We start from the raw sequence: 14792 nt of genomic DNA, 5'->3' as shown, positions 1-14792 counted from the left end.
TCAATGAGATTTTATATTTATTTGGTTTTATTATATTCATTTTATTTTATTTTACTTTTTAAGGTACCATGGCAAGACTACCATGTTGTTTTTTTTACATGTACCATGTCAATGTTATTTTATGAATACCATGATATAATTACATCAGTTATGTACTGTATGTGCAGAATTATTTGTGTGCTATCATCATTGATATTCCATAATATATGTACTTTTTAATTTTTAAATTTAATTTAATTTAATTTAATTTAATTTAATTTAATTTAATTTAATTTAATTTTATTTTATTTTATTTTATTTTATTTTATTTTATTTTATTTTATTTTAATTTATTCTAGGCCTGTATTATGACTATACTATAAGTAAAAATACTGTGACATCAGAATCAAGGTAGATATATATTCTAATATATATTATTCACAGTACACAAATATAAATATGTACATATCGAATTCCTTTATTACATCACGACACTTATTCCTGTGATAATTTATGTAGATACAAAGAAATTATAGTATCAGCCAATATACTTTATTCTTGGCTTCTTTTAATTGTAATTAATTTGGAAGCAAATAATAATAGGGTGTGCTTTTTATGCCAGCTTACTTTGGCTGTATATATACAATTCTAGATTGGATATTTAACAGTTTTTTTCCACTACAGCCGAAGCAGTATTAATATACTGTATAATAATGTTATCAAACTAGTTATTACTCATAGAAATAATTGGCTGTTGGCTTTCAGTCAGAGTACCATGTGTATGTTAGCTTCTCATTTTGTGGAAAAAATATTGGAAGAACAAAGTAAGCAAATGACTCATTTGCATCAGAGCTGGGGATCATTTGGATGACAGGTTTGATTGTGGCTTGTTTTCCTTCCTGTTCATGTTTGGATGATACTGTGCTGACTGTACACAATTTTCAATCTGTCTTCAAAATGCCTATGACCACATTAAAAGGACAGAAAATGAAAATGATCTGTTAATTTACTCACTCTCGGGCTTTCCAAGATGCTGGCGACTTTATATTAAAGAAGATTCGGGGTGAAACTGGGCTTCTTGGTCTTTCATAAAATGCAATTCAACAGCTGCCAGCACTTTGAGAGTCAAAAAACATAAAGAGGATACCCCTGAAGGTAGACTGAGATCATGTCTGTGCAAGAAATTGGATATTGTTTAAACAATAGTACATTCTGCTGGATTAAAGGGCCATGATATCCCCTTCTTTCGGTTCAAGTGTCTGTACCTTTAAATCCACTGGAAATATACTAAAAAGAAATATTAGTGGTCAACCTAAGCAATATAGAGCAAATCGATCCATATCATAGCTATACAGTACATTTGTACCTCGAGTGAGTATAGATTTGAAATTGTGATACATTTGTATTTGTGTGTGTGTGTGTGTTTGTTTGCACATGCATGCTTTGTTTTCATTTGCTGACATGTGTGCGTCCGCAGGCAGATCAGTCTGGGTTTATTGATTTGCAAGTTGTCTTTGTGTTGAGCCACAGCAATCTGAAAAGCAATTTGTTTGGGTTTGGGTCACTTCAGGTCATGTATTCACATGGGGAAAGTCACCGTCAGATGTAAATGACCACTGAGTAAATGTCATGGAGGAATTGAATGGCTCCTTTGGTAGACACAGTATGAATCGTGTAGTCGTGGAAAGTGTGTGTAGTGGAGTATTGATCCAGCGTGATCTAGATTTGAGTGTATATTTAGAGCAAACGCCCTGTAGAGACGGGGGGCCCATATGGGCCGTTGCCCGAGAGCATGATGGGTAATACTGAATCATCGTCATAATCCTCTGCTGTCATTACACAAACCAGAGGATCTGTGCATAGCAGCTTTAATTCATTGAAAGACAAATGCAACAGTACAATGAAAAAAAAAATATGTTGATGTTCATTTGTTTGTTTTTTATTTGGTAGTTTTTAATGATCACTTTTACTGAAAATGTAATTTAAGAATTTGATTTATGAATGAAAGTATTAGTGCTGGGCAAAAATGCATCATGTATAAATGTATAATTTATATAATTTTTATTTAGATATTTTTACGTATTTTAGTTAATAATACACTTTTTGTAATTATATTGAAACCACATTTTTTTATTCAATAAAATAATAATTCTAAAAGAAATTTCATCATATTAACATTTATTTTACTGAAATATATCCCATTAATATAATTATTATTTTTGTTAATGTATTTCATAATGTTATATTTTATTTAAAAAAACAACAACTTTGAAGTCATATATCTAGCCAATATTAAGCCCAGGCGACACAGTGGCACAGTAGCTAGTGCTGTCACCTTACAGCAGGAAGGTCGCTGGTTCGAGCCTCGGCTGGGTCTGTTGGCGTTTCTGTGTGGAGTTTGCATGTTCTCCCTGCGTTTGCGTGGGTTTCCTCCAGGTGCTTCGGTTTCCCCCACAGTTCAAAGACATATACGGTACGGGTGAATTAGGTATGCTAAAATTGCAACCCAGGCTCATTCTAAAAACATAGTCCCATGGACGTTCTGTTTTCATGAATCCGCGAGAGGCCGCTGTGCAAGCTTTTTCGCATCTCGAACGTCTCTCACGAGCGCCGTCCACGCCCGCGACATTCTCGCGTAAACCCACAAGAGGCCGCTGTCGAACGACCGTCCGTCAGACTGGCTGAATGATTGACTGGGCAACCGGCCAATCGGCCAACCCACCCTCCTATAGTTGAATTTTCAACATCCCATAGAGATCAACATCCCATAATGCAATTAACAATCATAAATAAACAGAAAACACTTGTCAATGACAAAATACAGAAACGAATATAAAGATTGTCTTACAGTGTAGATTAACATTATAAGTGTATTATATATTCATATAATTTGTATAAAAACCTGTTTTCCACCACAATTTAAGAACATCTAAGAGGATCTGCGCTCTGGCTTTGACCTTTTGTACAAACGACTTACCATAGTCAAACTCAATCAAATCTGCTTACATTTTCAATCAAGACCTATAAATAGTTCATAATCTTAAAAATGTCCTCATCAGTTCACAAGTTCTCTCTCTCTCTCTCTTTCTCTTTCTTTCTCTCTTTTATCTCCTTCAATGTTCTCAAATACAGTTTATATTGAGGTGTAAATGTTAATCAGTTTTGCGTGTGGTCCTGGACTCCCGTGTGCAGTACATATAAAGAAATGAACAGTGCGAGGAATTGAGCACATGCAGCCGTATCTAATGGCACCTTTTCCTCAGCAAACCCACGCACTTCTTCAGTCAAACCCTTACTGTCTGTCTTGCCCCTGATGCCACTCAATCTCTCGTTCGCCCACACACACGCACACACAGTAAAGCACCAGTCACCTTGTGTGTGCAGGTGTCAGAAACCCTCACTGGAGGACAGATAATCGTCATGATCGCTCCTCTAATGGCTGTAATTCAGCTCAGTCGAAGACTTCTTTACATTTAGATGCTTTAAAGATCTGCCATGATGAGGTAAAGCTCATTAATCAACTCGGCCAGTGCTTTTTATATAGTTATTTAATATTTAATTTAATATTTGAACTATTTTTATTACAATATAATAATAAAAAATTTATATAAGGACATTATTATTTATATGTTGTTTTATATGATGTTTTTATTGTGATGCTATTAGTGCTGGGTTAATAATTGCATCCAAAATAAAAGTTTGCTTTGACATAATAGCTCCTTTCACACCGGAATAAATATCTGGAAAATTACCGGAATGACTTTACAAGTAAATAAAAAAAGCAATGTTTACACAGGCACAGACGTTACGGAATTTTTCCAGAAAATACTATTCACAGATGTATTCCAGGATACCAGTAAATTCTGACATCATTAACCAGAAATGAGCTCTGAACGGCTGCCCTTGTATTTGTAAACATTTGACTACATTACAAACTCTGTAGATGGATAAGTACTGTAAACAACTTTGAATAAAACATACAGAGAAACGCTTTCGCATGGTGAGAAGTTCATAATATTTGTGTGTGCTGGTGCTCACCAGGTGCTTCATGTGCACATGCGTCAGGCAACTGAAGCAGAGCTAAACAAACAACGGTTTATCAATCGGTTTTATCAATAGTTTATTAAACATTTGGCATTAAGAAGGAACATAGAAACGTCTGACTAACATCTAGCAGCTAAATGTGTCTGGCTAAAATATTCAAAGGTTTATTTTCATAATCAGCGCTTATTAGGATGTAAATGTTTCTGAGTGTTCTGATTGGCTGGAGTAGACGTCTCATGTCAGCGTGTTCTAAAAGCTGATTTATACTTCTGCGTCAAGCGCACGCATATGCTACGGCGCTGATGCATAGCCCTACGCCGTGGCCGTCGGCGTCGCTGAAGTGCGCCTCTCAAAAAATGTAATCACACGGCGCAACGATGCGTAGTGCAAGCTCTGTGATTGGTTGGCTTGGTAGCGCTGACGAGTCTGGGCGGAAATGAGAGCCGTGCTAGCGGCGCGAACCCAATGGAGCGATTGTTTACAAGTGTGGAGTGCCGCGAAGGAGCTCCGGAAGCAAAGTTTTGTTTTGTGTTTACCTCAAAGTTAAAGTTTTTGCACGTCCGCTGGTTCCTGCCTTAAAACGAGTGAGTTTGTGCCACTTGTACATCCCGGAAGCGTTCAGAAAGAACAAAACACATGCGAAGAAACTTGACACAGAGGAACATTAACACCTCACTGCCAACTAGCGTTTCGGAAGTGTTAATGCAGACCAACAGAGAGAGTGCAGAAGTATAAATGCACAGCTACGCGCGTTGCATGCGCTATGGGTTACGCCGGTCACTTGACGCAGAAGTATAAATCAGGCTTAAACGTGAACGCGCTCTTTTCGGCAATCTGTGTTCACAAAGCACAGCGTTGTGGCAATTTACTGGTAATGTTACAACTTTTCTTTCTGGAAAATAGCTGGAACGAATTTACTGGTATTTTCAAAAAGGGCCTGTTCACTCAACACAATTGCCGGTAATTTTTCGGAAAGGTCTGTATGTGTGAATGGGGGCTATTGAATGTGTGTGTGTGTGTGTGTGTGTGTGTGTGTGTATTAGATATAATTATTATGTATATTTGATTCACATACATACACAAAAACAAAACCATACAAAACTTTTTTTTTGCAAAGATATTTAAATTTATATATAATTTATACCATATAGATATGTATTTTATATCTAAATATAAATAAAGACAGGGCTGTGTGATTTAGGGAAAATATCTTATTGCGATTTATTTTTAACAGATATTTTGATTTGATTTGCGATTTAATTTTTTAGTTAAGCTTTAGCTCAATATACTGTATCGTAGCTTCTTACTGCTAAATGATTTTAGCTAAAAAAAGGAACTGAAGAGATATTAACTAACTCCAACTTTTATTCAAATTTGTTAGAATATTATTTTATTTTATTTTTATTTAAATTAATGAAATTTTATTTTGTTTTCATTTATTTTATTTTATTTAAATAAGTGATATAAAAATAAGAACATACCCTGTGTTTTAATAGTTTAAAATTTTTAAATATTTTGGTCCTTTATAAAATAATATAAATATGTATTTTATATAGTTTTATATTATATGGGTTTATTAAAATAGGTTCGTAACGATTCATAAAAAATAAGAAAAATATTATATTAATCGTATAAAAAATCTAAAATATTATAGTTACAATAAAAGTTACAGTAAACGTCTGTAATATAATTGTGATTGTGTAATATATGTAAGTAATCTTAAAAATTATTTAAAAATCATACATGTATTAACATTAAAGTTAGATTGTTTATCGTCACATTTCATAATTCTGGAATATTACAATAAGTTAAGATGCCTTATTCTCCGCTATTTATCATGGATGAAAAAATCCTTGATAATAATTAATAAATAAATAATAAAAATATACATTGTGTGTTTGTATATTTGAATAATTACAGTCAAATAGTATTATTTATGTATAATTTATGTCTGTAAAAACATTCATTATTACAGTGCTTAAGAACATCTTTTTAAAACCTGTAAAAAAAAAAAAAAAAAAAAAAATATATATATATATATATATATATATAATAATAACCTAATTGTTGGTTGCCAGATTGGTCAGGATTACACCTGCATTGATCAATGACACATTATTGATGCTCTGAAAGTCATAATCCGTCCGCCAAAGCATCACATTGATTATCATCTGAAAACGAACCTCATCAAGGCTGCAGAGCGATGCAGTTTTGATCTGTTGACGGATTAAATTATATCACAGACATTTTGCCTCTGCAATTACCTCATATTTGATAGTCATTCAGCAAATCCTCGAGAGAGAGGCCGGATCTCCTGGTCTCATTTCAGTGGTGTAATATATTGAGCGGGCGCGTTCATTAACACCTTACACAGCAAGTGTTGTTATCATGGGCTTTAAGACACTTGTCTGCTGATTGCTGTCCCTCGACGCTCCTGCGTGGTTTTCAATTATAGTAAGTGTAGGCCAGAAAACTACACACTCCGAGCACAGTTTAGCAGCTCCAGTGAGGGCGTATTGGTGTTACTGCAATATTCAGAGGGTTTAAGGTTTATTGCAGGAGTAATGCTCAAATATTACACCACATCTAATATATGATTTAGATTTTGTTTATTTATTTACTTGTTTATTTATGTGTGTGCGTGTGTATTGATGGGTGTGTGGGTATTAATGTATGGATTTATGTTTGTACCACGGTGATAGTGTCTTGCTTATTGGACATGCACTATAGTGACTATTTTATTTTGTTTTTATTTATTTTATTAGATTTTATCTTATTATATTATTTTATTACATTTTTTATTTTATTTTGTTTTATTTTGCAGGTACTATGGTGGAAGTACCATGTTTTTTAATAGTAATAGTTTTTTAAAAAATTGTATGAACACCATGGTAAAATTGCGTCCGTTATAGTAGACTTGTTTCTGTGCCATTATTATTGTTATTCAATAAGTTCATTCATTCATTTTCTTGTCGGCTTAGTCCCTTTATTAATCCGGGGTCGCCACAGCAGAATGAACCACCAACTTATCCAGCAAGTTTTTACGCAGCGCATGCCCTTCCAGCCACAACCCATTTCTGGGAAACATCCACACACATATTCACAACGGACAATTTAGCCTACCCAATTCACCTGTCCACATGTCTTTGGACTGTGGGGGAAACCGGAGCACCCGGAGGAAACCCACGCGAAGGCAGTGGGAGAACATGCACAGAACTCCACACAGAAACGCCAACTACAGCAACTTCTTGCTGTGAGGCGACAGCACTACTTACTGCACCACTGCCTCGCCCCTTTATTCAATAAGTTATGTTTGGTATTTTATTTTATTTTATTTTTTTAATAATATTTTTATTTTTTTATTTTATTTTGTTGATTATTTAATTATTTTATTTTTGTATTTTTAATGTTATTTAATGTTATTATTATTATTATTATTATTTTATTTCATTTCATTTTATTAATTTTTTAATTAAATTAAATTTTATTTTGCAGGCACTATGGTGAACGTACAATGTTTTCTAAATAGTATTTTATGAATACCATGGTAAAATTGCATCAATTATAGTAGACTTGTTTGTGTGCCATCATTATTGATATTCCATAATTCATGTTTGGTATTTTATATTATTATTTATTTATTTTTATTTTATTTTATTATTTGTATTTTTTTTAATTTTATATAATAATTTTTTTAAAATTTAATTTACATTACCTTTCTTTTATTGTATGAAGGTATTAAATTTACTCTATTTAGACTGTAGGATTAGATAGATTAATTAGGATTGATTTAATACTGTGTGTGTGTGTGTGTGTGCGTGCGTGCGTGCGTGCGTGCGTGCGTGCGTGCGTGCGCGTGTGTATGTGTGTAAAGGGGCATTGACCAGACTGATAGACAACAGCAGTTCTGTTCATGAGTGAGTGCAGCGTCGCTATAGCAACAAACTCCCTTGAGTGTGTTCAGTGCAGTGTCACTCGCCTGCTCTGCTGCACGCACACACACACACACACACACACACACCAGCTGAAGTTCCACAGGAAATTAAAAGATGGGATAGATAAACCTGACATAAAAGTAATATGAGCACCTCAGGGGCTGCGCGTTTGTCACAATATTTTGTATTAAGGTATCCTTTTTGATTCTGTGAAAGAGCGAAGTCAAATATGTGTATGGATCATGTTTCCAGCAGTTTCTTCCTGCCTTTATCTTTCTCCTGTACTCAACTCCATTAATAATGAAGCAATAGAAAAGTGGCACAGCTCTGCTGATGAGTTCACTTCCATCTCTGAAGTTACGATAAAGAAAACCAGCACCTCACGCACACTTACAGTATCAGTCTCTTCATCACACGCACACAAACACAAGCGAGTGAATCAGTGTCAGAGTTCATAGAGAGGCCGTTCATACATACACATTCATTCAGCAGTTTTCTCTGGAAGATTTTTCTGCCATGTAAAGTAAAAGGTAATTGGGATTTTTTATATTGCATTTCCTTTTCCTTTTTTTGTGTATTTCACAATGGACCCTTTTCACGACACTGTAATGACACCTTTAATGGTTATTAGCACCTTAATCCTTGAAAGTTTTTAATATTTCCATTTTTTAAACGTATGTGTGTTTATAGCTATTAATTTATGTATTCTATTATCTTTGCATCAAATTACAAAAATGGAATTACCACTTGTGCGAGACGTTTGAAATGCAGTTCTGCATCCCAATTCACATACTTATTTATTCATTCATTCATTCATTTATTTATTCATTCATTCACTCATTTTCTTTTTGGCTTAGTCCATTTATTAATCTGGGGTCACCACAGCAGAATGAACCGCCAACTTATCCAGCACAAGTTTTACACAGCGGATGCCCAACCCATCACTGGGAAACATCCATACACACTCATCCACGCACATACACCACGGACAACTTAGCTTACCCAATTCACCTGTATCTTGTCTTTGGATTTGTGGGGAAACCGGAGCAGAGAAAACAACCTACGAGAACACGGGACGAACATGCAAACTTCACACAAACGCCAACTTAGCCGAGGCTCGAACCAGCAACCTTCTTGCTGTGAGTCGACAGCTCTACCTACTGCACCACTGTGTCGACCCTCACATACTTATACTGTGCCCTATTGGTCCATTTCCACTGAGGGGTACGGGATGGTACGGTACAGTTCGGTAGCTTTTATGGCCCTTTCCACTGTCAACAATACCAAAAAGCGAATCATACAGTACCACTTTTTGTGACCCTTTCGAAGGGCTACTTCGCACAACAAAAAGGTACCAAAAGGTGGAGCGAGACACACAGATGAACGCTATTGGTGTACAGAGATACATCACTCGCTCGTGCACAAGCTAGGAGAATAAAAATAAAGGAAGCACCTTTTTTAAATACACAGCCGAGACATTAAACCTTAATAATATATACATATAATAACAATCCATGTTTGACCCAAGCTTAAACAAATTCTGTCTTCTTCTTGAACAGCCACAAAGCCAAGAAGAAGAGCAGAATCTACCATGTGCCCTGTAGTTGTTTACAAGGCCGTCTAAAGCGGTTTTCTTGTTTGCGCTTGCAGCGGATCTATATTTTAAATAACAAACTTTTTGAGCTGATGTTAATAACATGCACGTGATTTTGACACCCGATCCTTTCAGAAACGGACAAACGTGAGAGTGAAGCGCGAAAAAACAGAGAAGCCGAAAAAACAAAGAAGCAAATTATACTTTCAGCAGCCTAAAAGATAAACAAACTACCATGTTTAATTATTATTGGTACTCTTTTGGGAGTGAAAATGTAAGCCTGATGAAGGTGAAACAGACCATAAAGGTATGTACTTTTTTTGGTAAATAGTTTTGAGTGTGTAACAGAAAAGTATGCCAGCTTTCAGACCTACTACTTCCTCATTAACAGATGGTTTTGTTGCTTAGTTATGTCACCTGTCAATCTTCTCGACACATCATCCACATTTCTGTCATATTTAATTACCTACCTTATTGGAGATTCAGCTGTCTCTTAATCTGTAACTTGCGAGTCTTTCATGCAGAGAAATCTCTTCAGGTCTTTAATAATAATTTGCATTCAGTAGTTAATGTCCAAACATATCTTTATTTAAGTTCACATTGTTGTTGCAGATGACATAAAACACCGAAAATGCAGTTTAAATATGTTCAAGTTGGCTAGATATTGATTAATAGTCATTCAAACAACTTTACACTTGACGGGTTTGTCTCGCATGTTCGCCATGTTCGTAGTTTGTTTGACACTTTTTACCCGAGTTTGTAGTTGTAATCAAATTCATGTCCAACCTGCAATGAAATGTGGGCAATATCAGCAATTAGAGTATCCGCTTGTTAAGTGGTGACGTGTTTGTGACGTACGTAATACTGTTTCCGGGTCCAAGCCGCCATTCACTTGAGTGGAGAAATCATTCGTTTATTATCACTTTTTATTCATATCACACATTAAAGTTAATTTTACATAAAGTCATAGTGTACACAACAATCTCTGGGCTTGCTGCATAACAAATACCAACATTTTAACAATTTATAAAAATGACTCACTTTCTGGCCATCGAATATTGGGCATGGACATATATATTGCGATCGTGACTTTCGAAAGTGATAAATCGCTTTGTAAACGTTTATTATTACCATTTAATGAATCTCCCCATTCAGTTGAATAGAGCGCTTGGACCCAGAAGCCACTTTGCATAACGTCACACTTAACAAGCGGATAGACGGTTCTACACTTCAAATTTTTTTGCGGAAATAGAAAACCATCCAGGAAACTTGGGGATACTCTTTTTAGCATACTCTTGTTTGGGACATACTAATTCTATTTTCGAATACAATTTAGGATGGATAGTATGCGAATTGGAACGCAGCAAGTGTCTATGGGGCAGTACAGTAAATTTGACTTTGTTCTCTCTTCTGGCTGTCGTTATCAGTCACAGACAATTTTTCTCCTTTTCTGAAAGTCTTGATAACACCATTGTGGACTTTTTCTTTTATTACTTTAACTAATAGGATTGTAATATATATATATATATATATATATATATATATATATATATATATATATATATATATATATATATATATATTTATATATATATATATATATATATATATATATATATATATATATATATATATATATATATATATATATATATATATATATATTACTCTCACATTTACTGTAATTTAGGACATTTACGACTTCCGCTACTGAGAAACCCAGAAAAGTGGACTTTACATCTCAGAATTGTGATTTGATATAGATATAAAGACACAACTGTGAGTTAACAATATACTTTTTTTTTCTTAAAAATTAAAATTAAAAATTATGAGCGCAATTGCAAGTTTATAGTTTATACAAAGTACAATTTGTAAATTCAAAATGGGAAAATATTTGTGAGGGAAAAAATCTGAAAAGTTTGGAATTAATTTTTTTAAATTTATTTATTTATTTGTTTGTTTGTTTGTGTATTTATTAATAGTAAAAAGGCCTTCCATACTTTTCAGACAAATTCGCATTATGTTGTTATGTTATTGGTTTAAGTTTATTTCATTTAGTTTAATTGTTGAAGAATCTAACTACGGATCTGAGAATCCTTGTAGCAAACTTATGTGTGTGTGGTTTCAAGAAAGCAACCCTTCATTTGTGTTGTGTTGTGTTTTATTTTCATTTGTTTATATTCATTTATTTTTTTATTTAAATATATAATCATTAGTCATTTTTATGATTATCATTATATCCTTTTTTGATCATTAATTAATGATTTGATTATTATTAATTATTATTTGTCCATTGATTTTGTTTTTATATTTTATTATTATTATTGTTCTATAATTAATGCTATATCCTTATTTCCATTTTTTCATATTGTTATAATCTTATGACTCTAGATTCAAGCAACACTTGTTTTTAAGAGATAAGATAATGTCTCCATTTCAAGGTTTGTATTGTCTCTGGACAATGTGAAGCAGTAAATTTCCATGTGGCATATCAACACTTGTTGGATTTATCCTGGTCACACGAAGATTATTCAATAAACTCACTTTCTTTAACACTTCATCTCATTTTTCTGATCCTCTTGAGTTTTCTCAGTCAACTCCTATATTGATAGGAGACTGTTAATTCAGTTGAATACTGGTTAACAGGTTTGGGTATTGGAAACTCTACTGACTGGTTGTCCAGAAACCTGGAGAAATGGACATTTTCTGGCGTCTGGGGCTGGTTCTTACTCATCTGGCGTGGAGATGCTGATCTAACATTGTCTTGTTTAAATTATTTCAATTCATTAATTTAAATTAATTATTTTATATGTACAAAAAACATTTTTTAGGCGATGCGGTGGCTCAGTGGTTAGCACTGTCACCTTACAACAAGGTCACTGGTTCAGTGTTTGCATGTTTTCTCCCTGTTCGTGTGGGTTTCCTACATGCACTATAGGTGACTTGAAAATTATAAAAAGGATGTTTCCCAGTACTGGGTTGCAGCTGGAAGGGCATTCACTGTGTAAAACATACGCTGGATAAATTGGCGGTTCATTCCGCCGAAGAAAAATGAATGCATATCTCTGAATTAATCTCATTTTGTCACGGTCGGAGAGGGAAAAAAAGGAGTGCAGACCCAATTGCAGAAAAATGAAGGAATATTTATTATAAACTACAAATAAAAATAAAAGGCAAAACAAAACTACCCCGAAGGGGAAAACATGAATTAAAAAGGCAAAAACAAACTTGACAGGGCTGGCAGGACAAAACAGGACTGGAGACAACAAGACAAGGTAATATCGACGACGAACTGACAAAGGACTGAAAACATGAGGGGGATTATAAAGCAAAAAAGTAAATTGAAACACAGGTGAACACAATTAACTAAATATGGGTTAACAAGGAGGGTGGGACTAGACAATAGACGGGAGAGCGCATGACACAGAGAGACAATACAAGCCATGCGCTCACATAACGCAACACTGAAGCACACGACAAAAGCACGTGACCACAATGTAAACACCAAGCCACGTGCTTTGACAAGAGACGCAAGACACGAGCACACGATAGATAAATACCTTACCGTGCGCTCACACATAAGCAACGCGCATGCTTCATCTCAGCGCCAACCAAAACTGAAACCAACTAGACGGAGGCGCCGAGAATAAAGCAGCGCGCTGCTGACAGAACAAACACAAACACTAGTACAAGAGCGCGCGCGTCTGAGGGACGCAGAGCGTGCGCGGCCACATCAAGTGGCAGCGCGCACACTCTGCGTACACCCACGACAGCGCGCGCGCACACACAGAGACAGAAACAGGACCAGACGTGGAGTAGTGTCAGAGCTCTGCCACCAAAACAAGAATTTACAAGACCAAAGTGGCAGAACCCTGACACTAGCCCCCCCCAAAAGGGACGCCACCTGGCGTCCCTAAAGGGAACATCCAACAAGGTACAAGACAGACAAAAAACAATACAAGACAACAAAACAGGCAACATCAACAGACACAAGACAGGGGGGTGAACAGGCAAGACGACATGAAGGGGGGGAGGGAGGGAAGCCAAGCCGGACTCAACAAGACAAACAAGGGAGGGATGGGAGGGCAAGACCAGGGAGGATCAGGAGGGACAGTCAAGGGTGGATTCAGTGGGTCGGGGGCCCCGGCAGGGAGCCAGGGTGGAGCCGGAGGGTCCGTCCAGGGTGCAGGGAGGGAACACCAGGGAGGAGCAGGAGGGACGACCCAGGGAGAGTCTATCAGGGGAGACAAGGCAGGAGGTTGGTGGGGAGCCGGCTGGGCTGGAGACCAGAGGGGAGCCGGCAGGGCTGGAGACCAGAGGGGAGCCGGCAGGGCTGGAGACCAGAGGGGAGCCGGCAGGGCGAGGCGCCGGGCTGGGACCGGCAGGGCGAGACGTCTGGGTGGCGCCGGCAGGGCAGGGAGCCGAGCTGGGGCCGGCTGGGCGAGACGTCTGGGTGGCGCCGGCTGGGCGAGACGTCTGGGTGGCGCCGGCTGGGCGAGACGTCTGGGTGGCGCCGGCTGGGCGAGACGTCTGGGTGGCGCCGGCTGGGCGAGACGTCTGGGTGGCGCCGGCTGGGCGAGACGTCTGGGTGGCGCCGGCTGGGCGAGACGTCTGGGTGGCGCCGGCTGGGCGAGACGTCTGGGTGGCGCCGGCTGGGCGAGACGTCTGGGTGGCGCCGGCTGGGCGAGACGTCTGGGTGGCGCCGGCTGGGCGAGACGTCTGGGTGGCGCCGGCTGGGCGAGACGTCTGGGTGGCGCCGGCAGGGCGAGACGTCTGGGTGGCGCCGGCAGGGCGAGACGTCTGGGTGGCGCCGGCAGGGCGAGACGTCTGGGTGGCGCCGGCAGGGCAAGGAGCCGGGCTGGTGCCGGCAGGGCAAGGAGCCGGGCTGGTGCCGGCAGGGCAAGGAGCCGGGCTGGTGCCGGCAGGGCAAGGAGCCGGGCTGGTGCCGGCAGGGCAAGGAGCCGGGCTGGTGCCGGCTGGGCAAGACGTCTGGGTGGTGCCGGCAGGGCAAGGAGCCGGGCTGGGGCCGGCAGGGCAAGACGTCTGGGTGGTGCCGGCAGGGCAAGGGACCGGGCTGGGGCCGGCTGGGCAAGACGTCTGGGTGGCGCCGGAAGGGCGAGACGTCTGGGTGGCGCCGGCAGGGCAAGGAGCCGGGCTGGGGCCGGCTGGGCGAGACGTCTGGGTGGCGCCGGCAGGGCAAGGAGCCGGGCTGGTGCCGGCAGGGCGAGACGTCTGGGTGG

General features: G+C 38.4%; 1 protein-coding gene across 3 annotated transcripts in view; it reads left to right on the top strand.

Moving 5' to 3' along the window:
* The window catches only part of smpd3 (sphingomyelin phosphodiesterase 3), a 105301-nt gene that overhangs the window by 37970 nt on the left and 52539 nt on the right, over positions 1 to 14792 (top strand). For 2 of the 3 annotated variants that reach the window (XM_073942228.1, XM_073942227.1), the window contains exon 2: positions 11243 to 11301. The exons of the other annotated variant lie outside the window; for it this stretch is intronic. The gene's annotated coding sequence lies outside the window, so the exon portion shown is untranslated. The remainder of the gene's footprint in view (positions 1 to 11242; positions 11302 to 14792) is intronic. 3 annotated transcript variants of the gene reach the window in all.

The sequence above is a fragment of the Danio rerio genome, chromosome 25, assembly GCF_049306965.1.
Source record: "Danio rerio strain Tuebingen ecotype United States chromosome 25, GRCz12tu, whole genome shotgun sequence".
NCBI classification, from domain to species: domain Eukaryota; kingdom Metazoa; phylum Chordata; class Actinopteri; order Cypriniformes; family Danionidae; genus Danio; species Danio rerio.
Note: the sequence above shows the minus strand (reverse complement) of the source record. Positions and strands in the feature narration are given on the sequence as shown.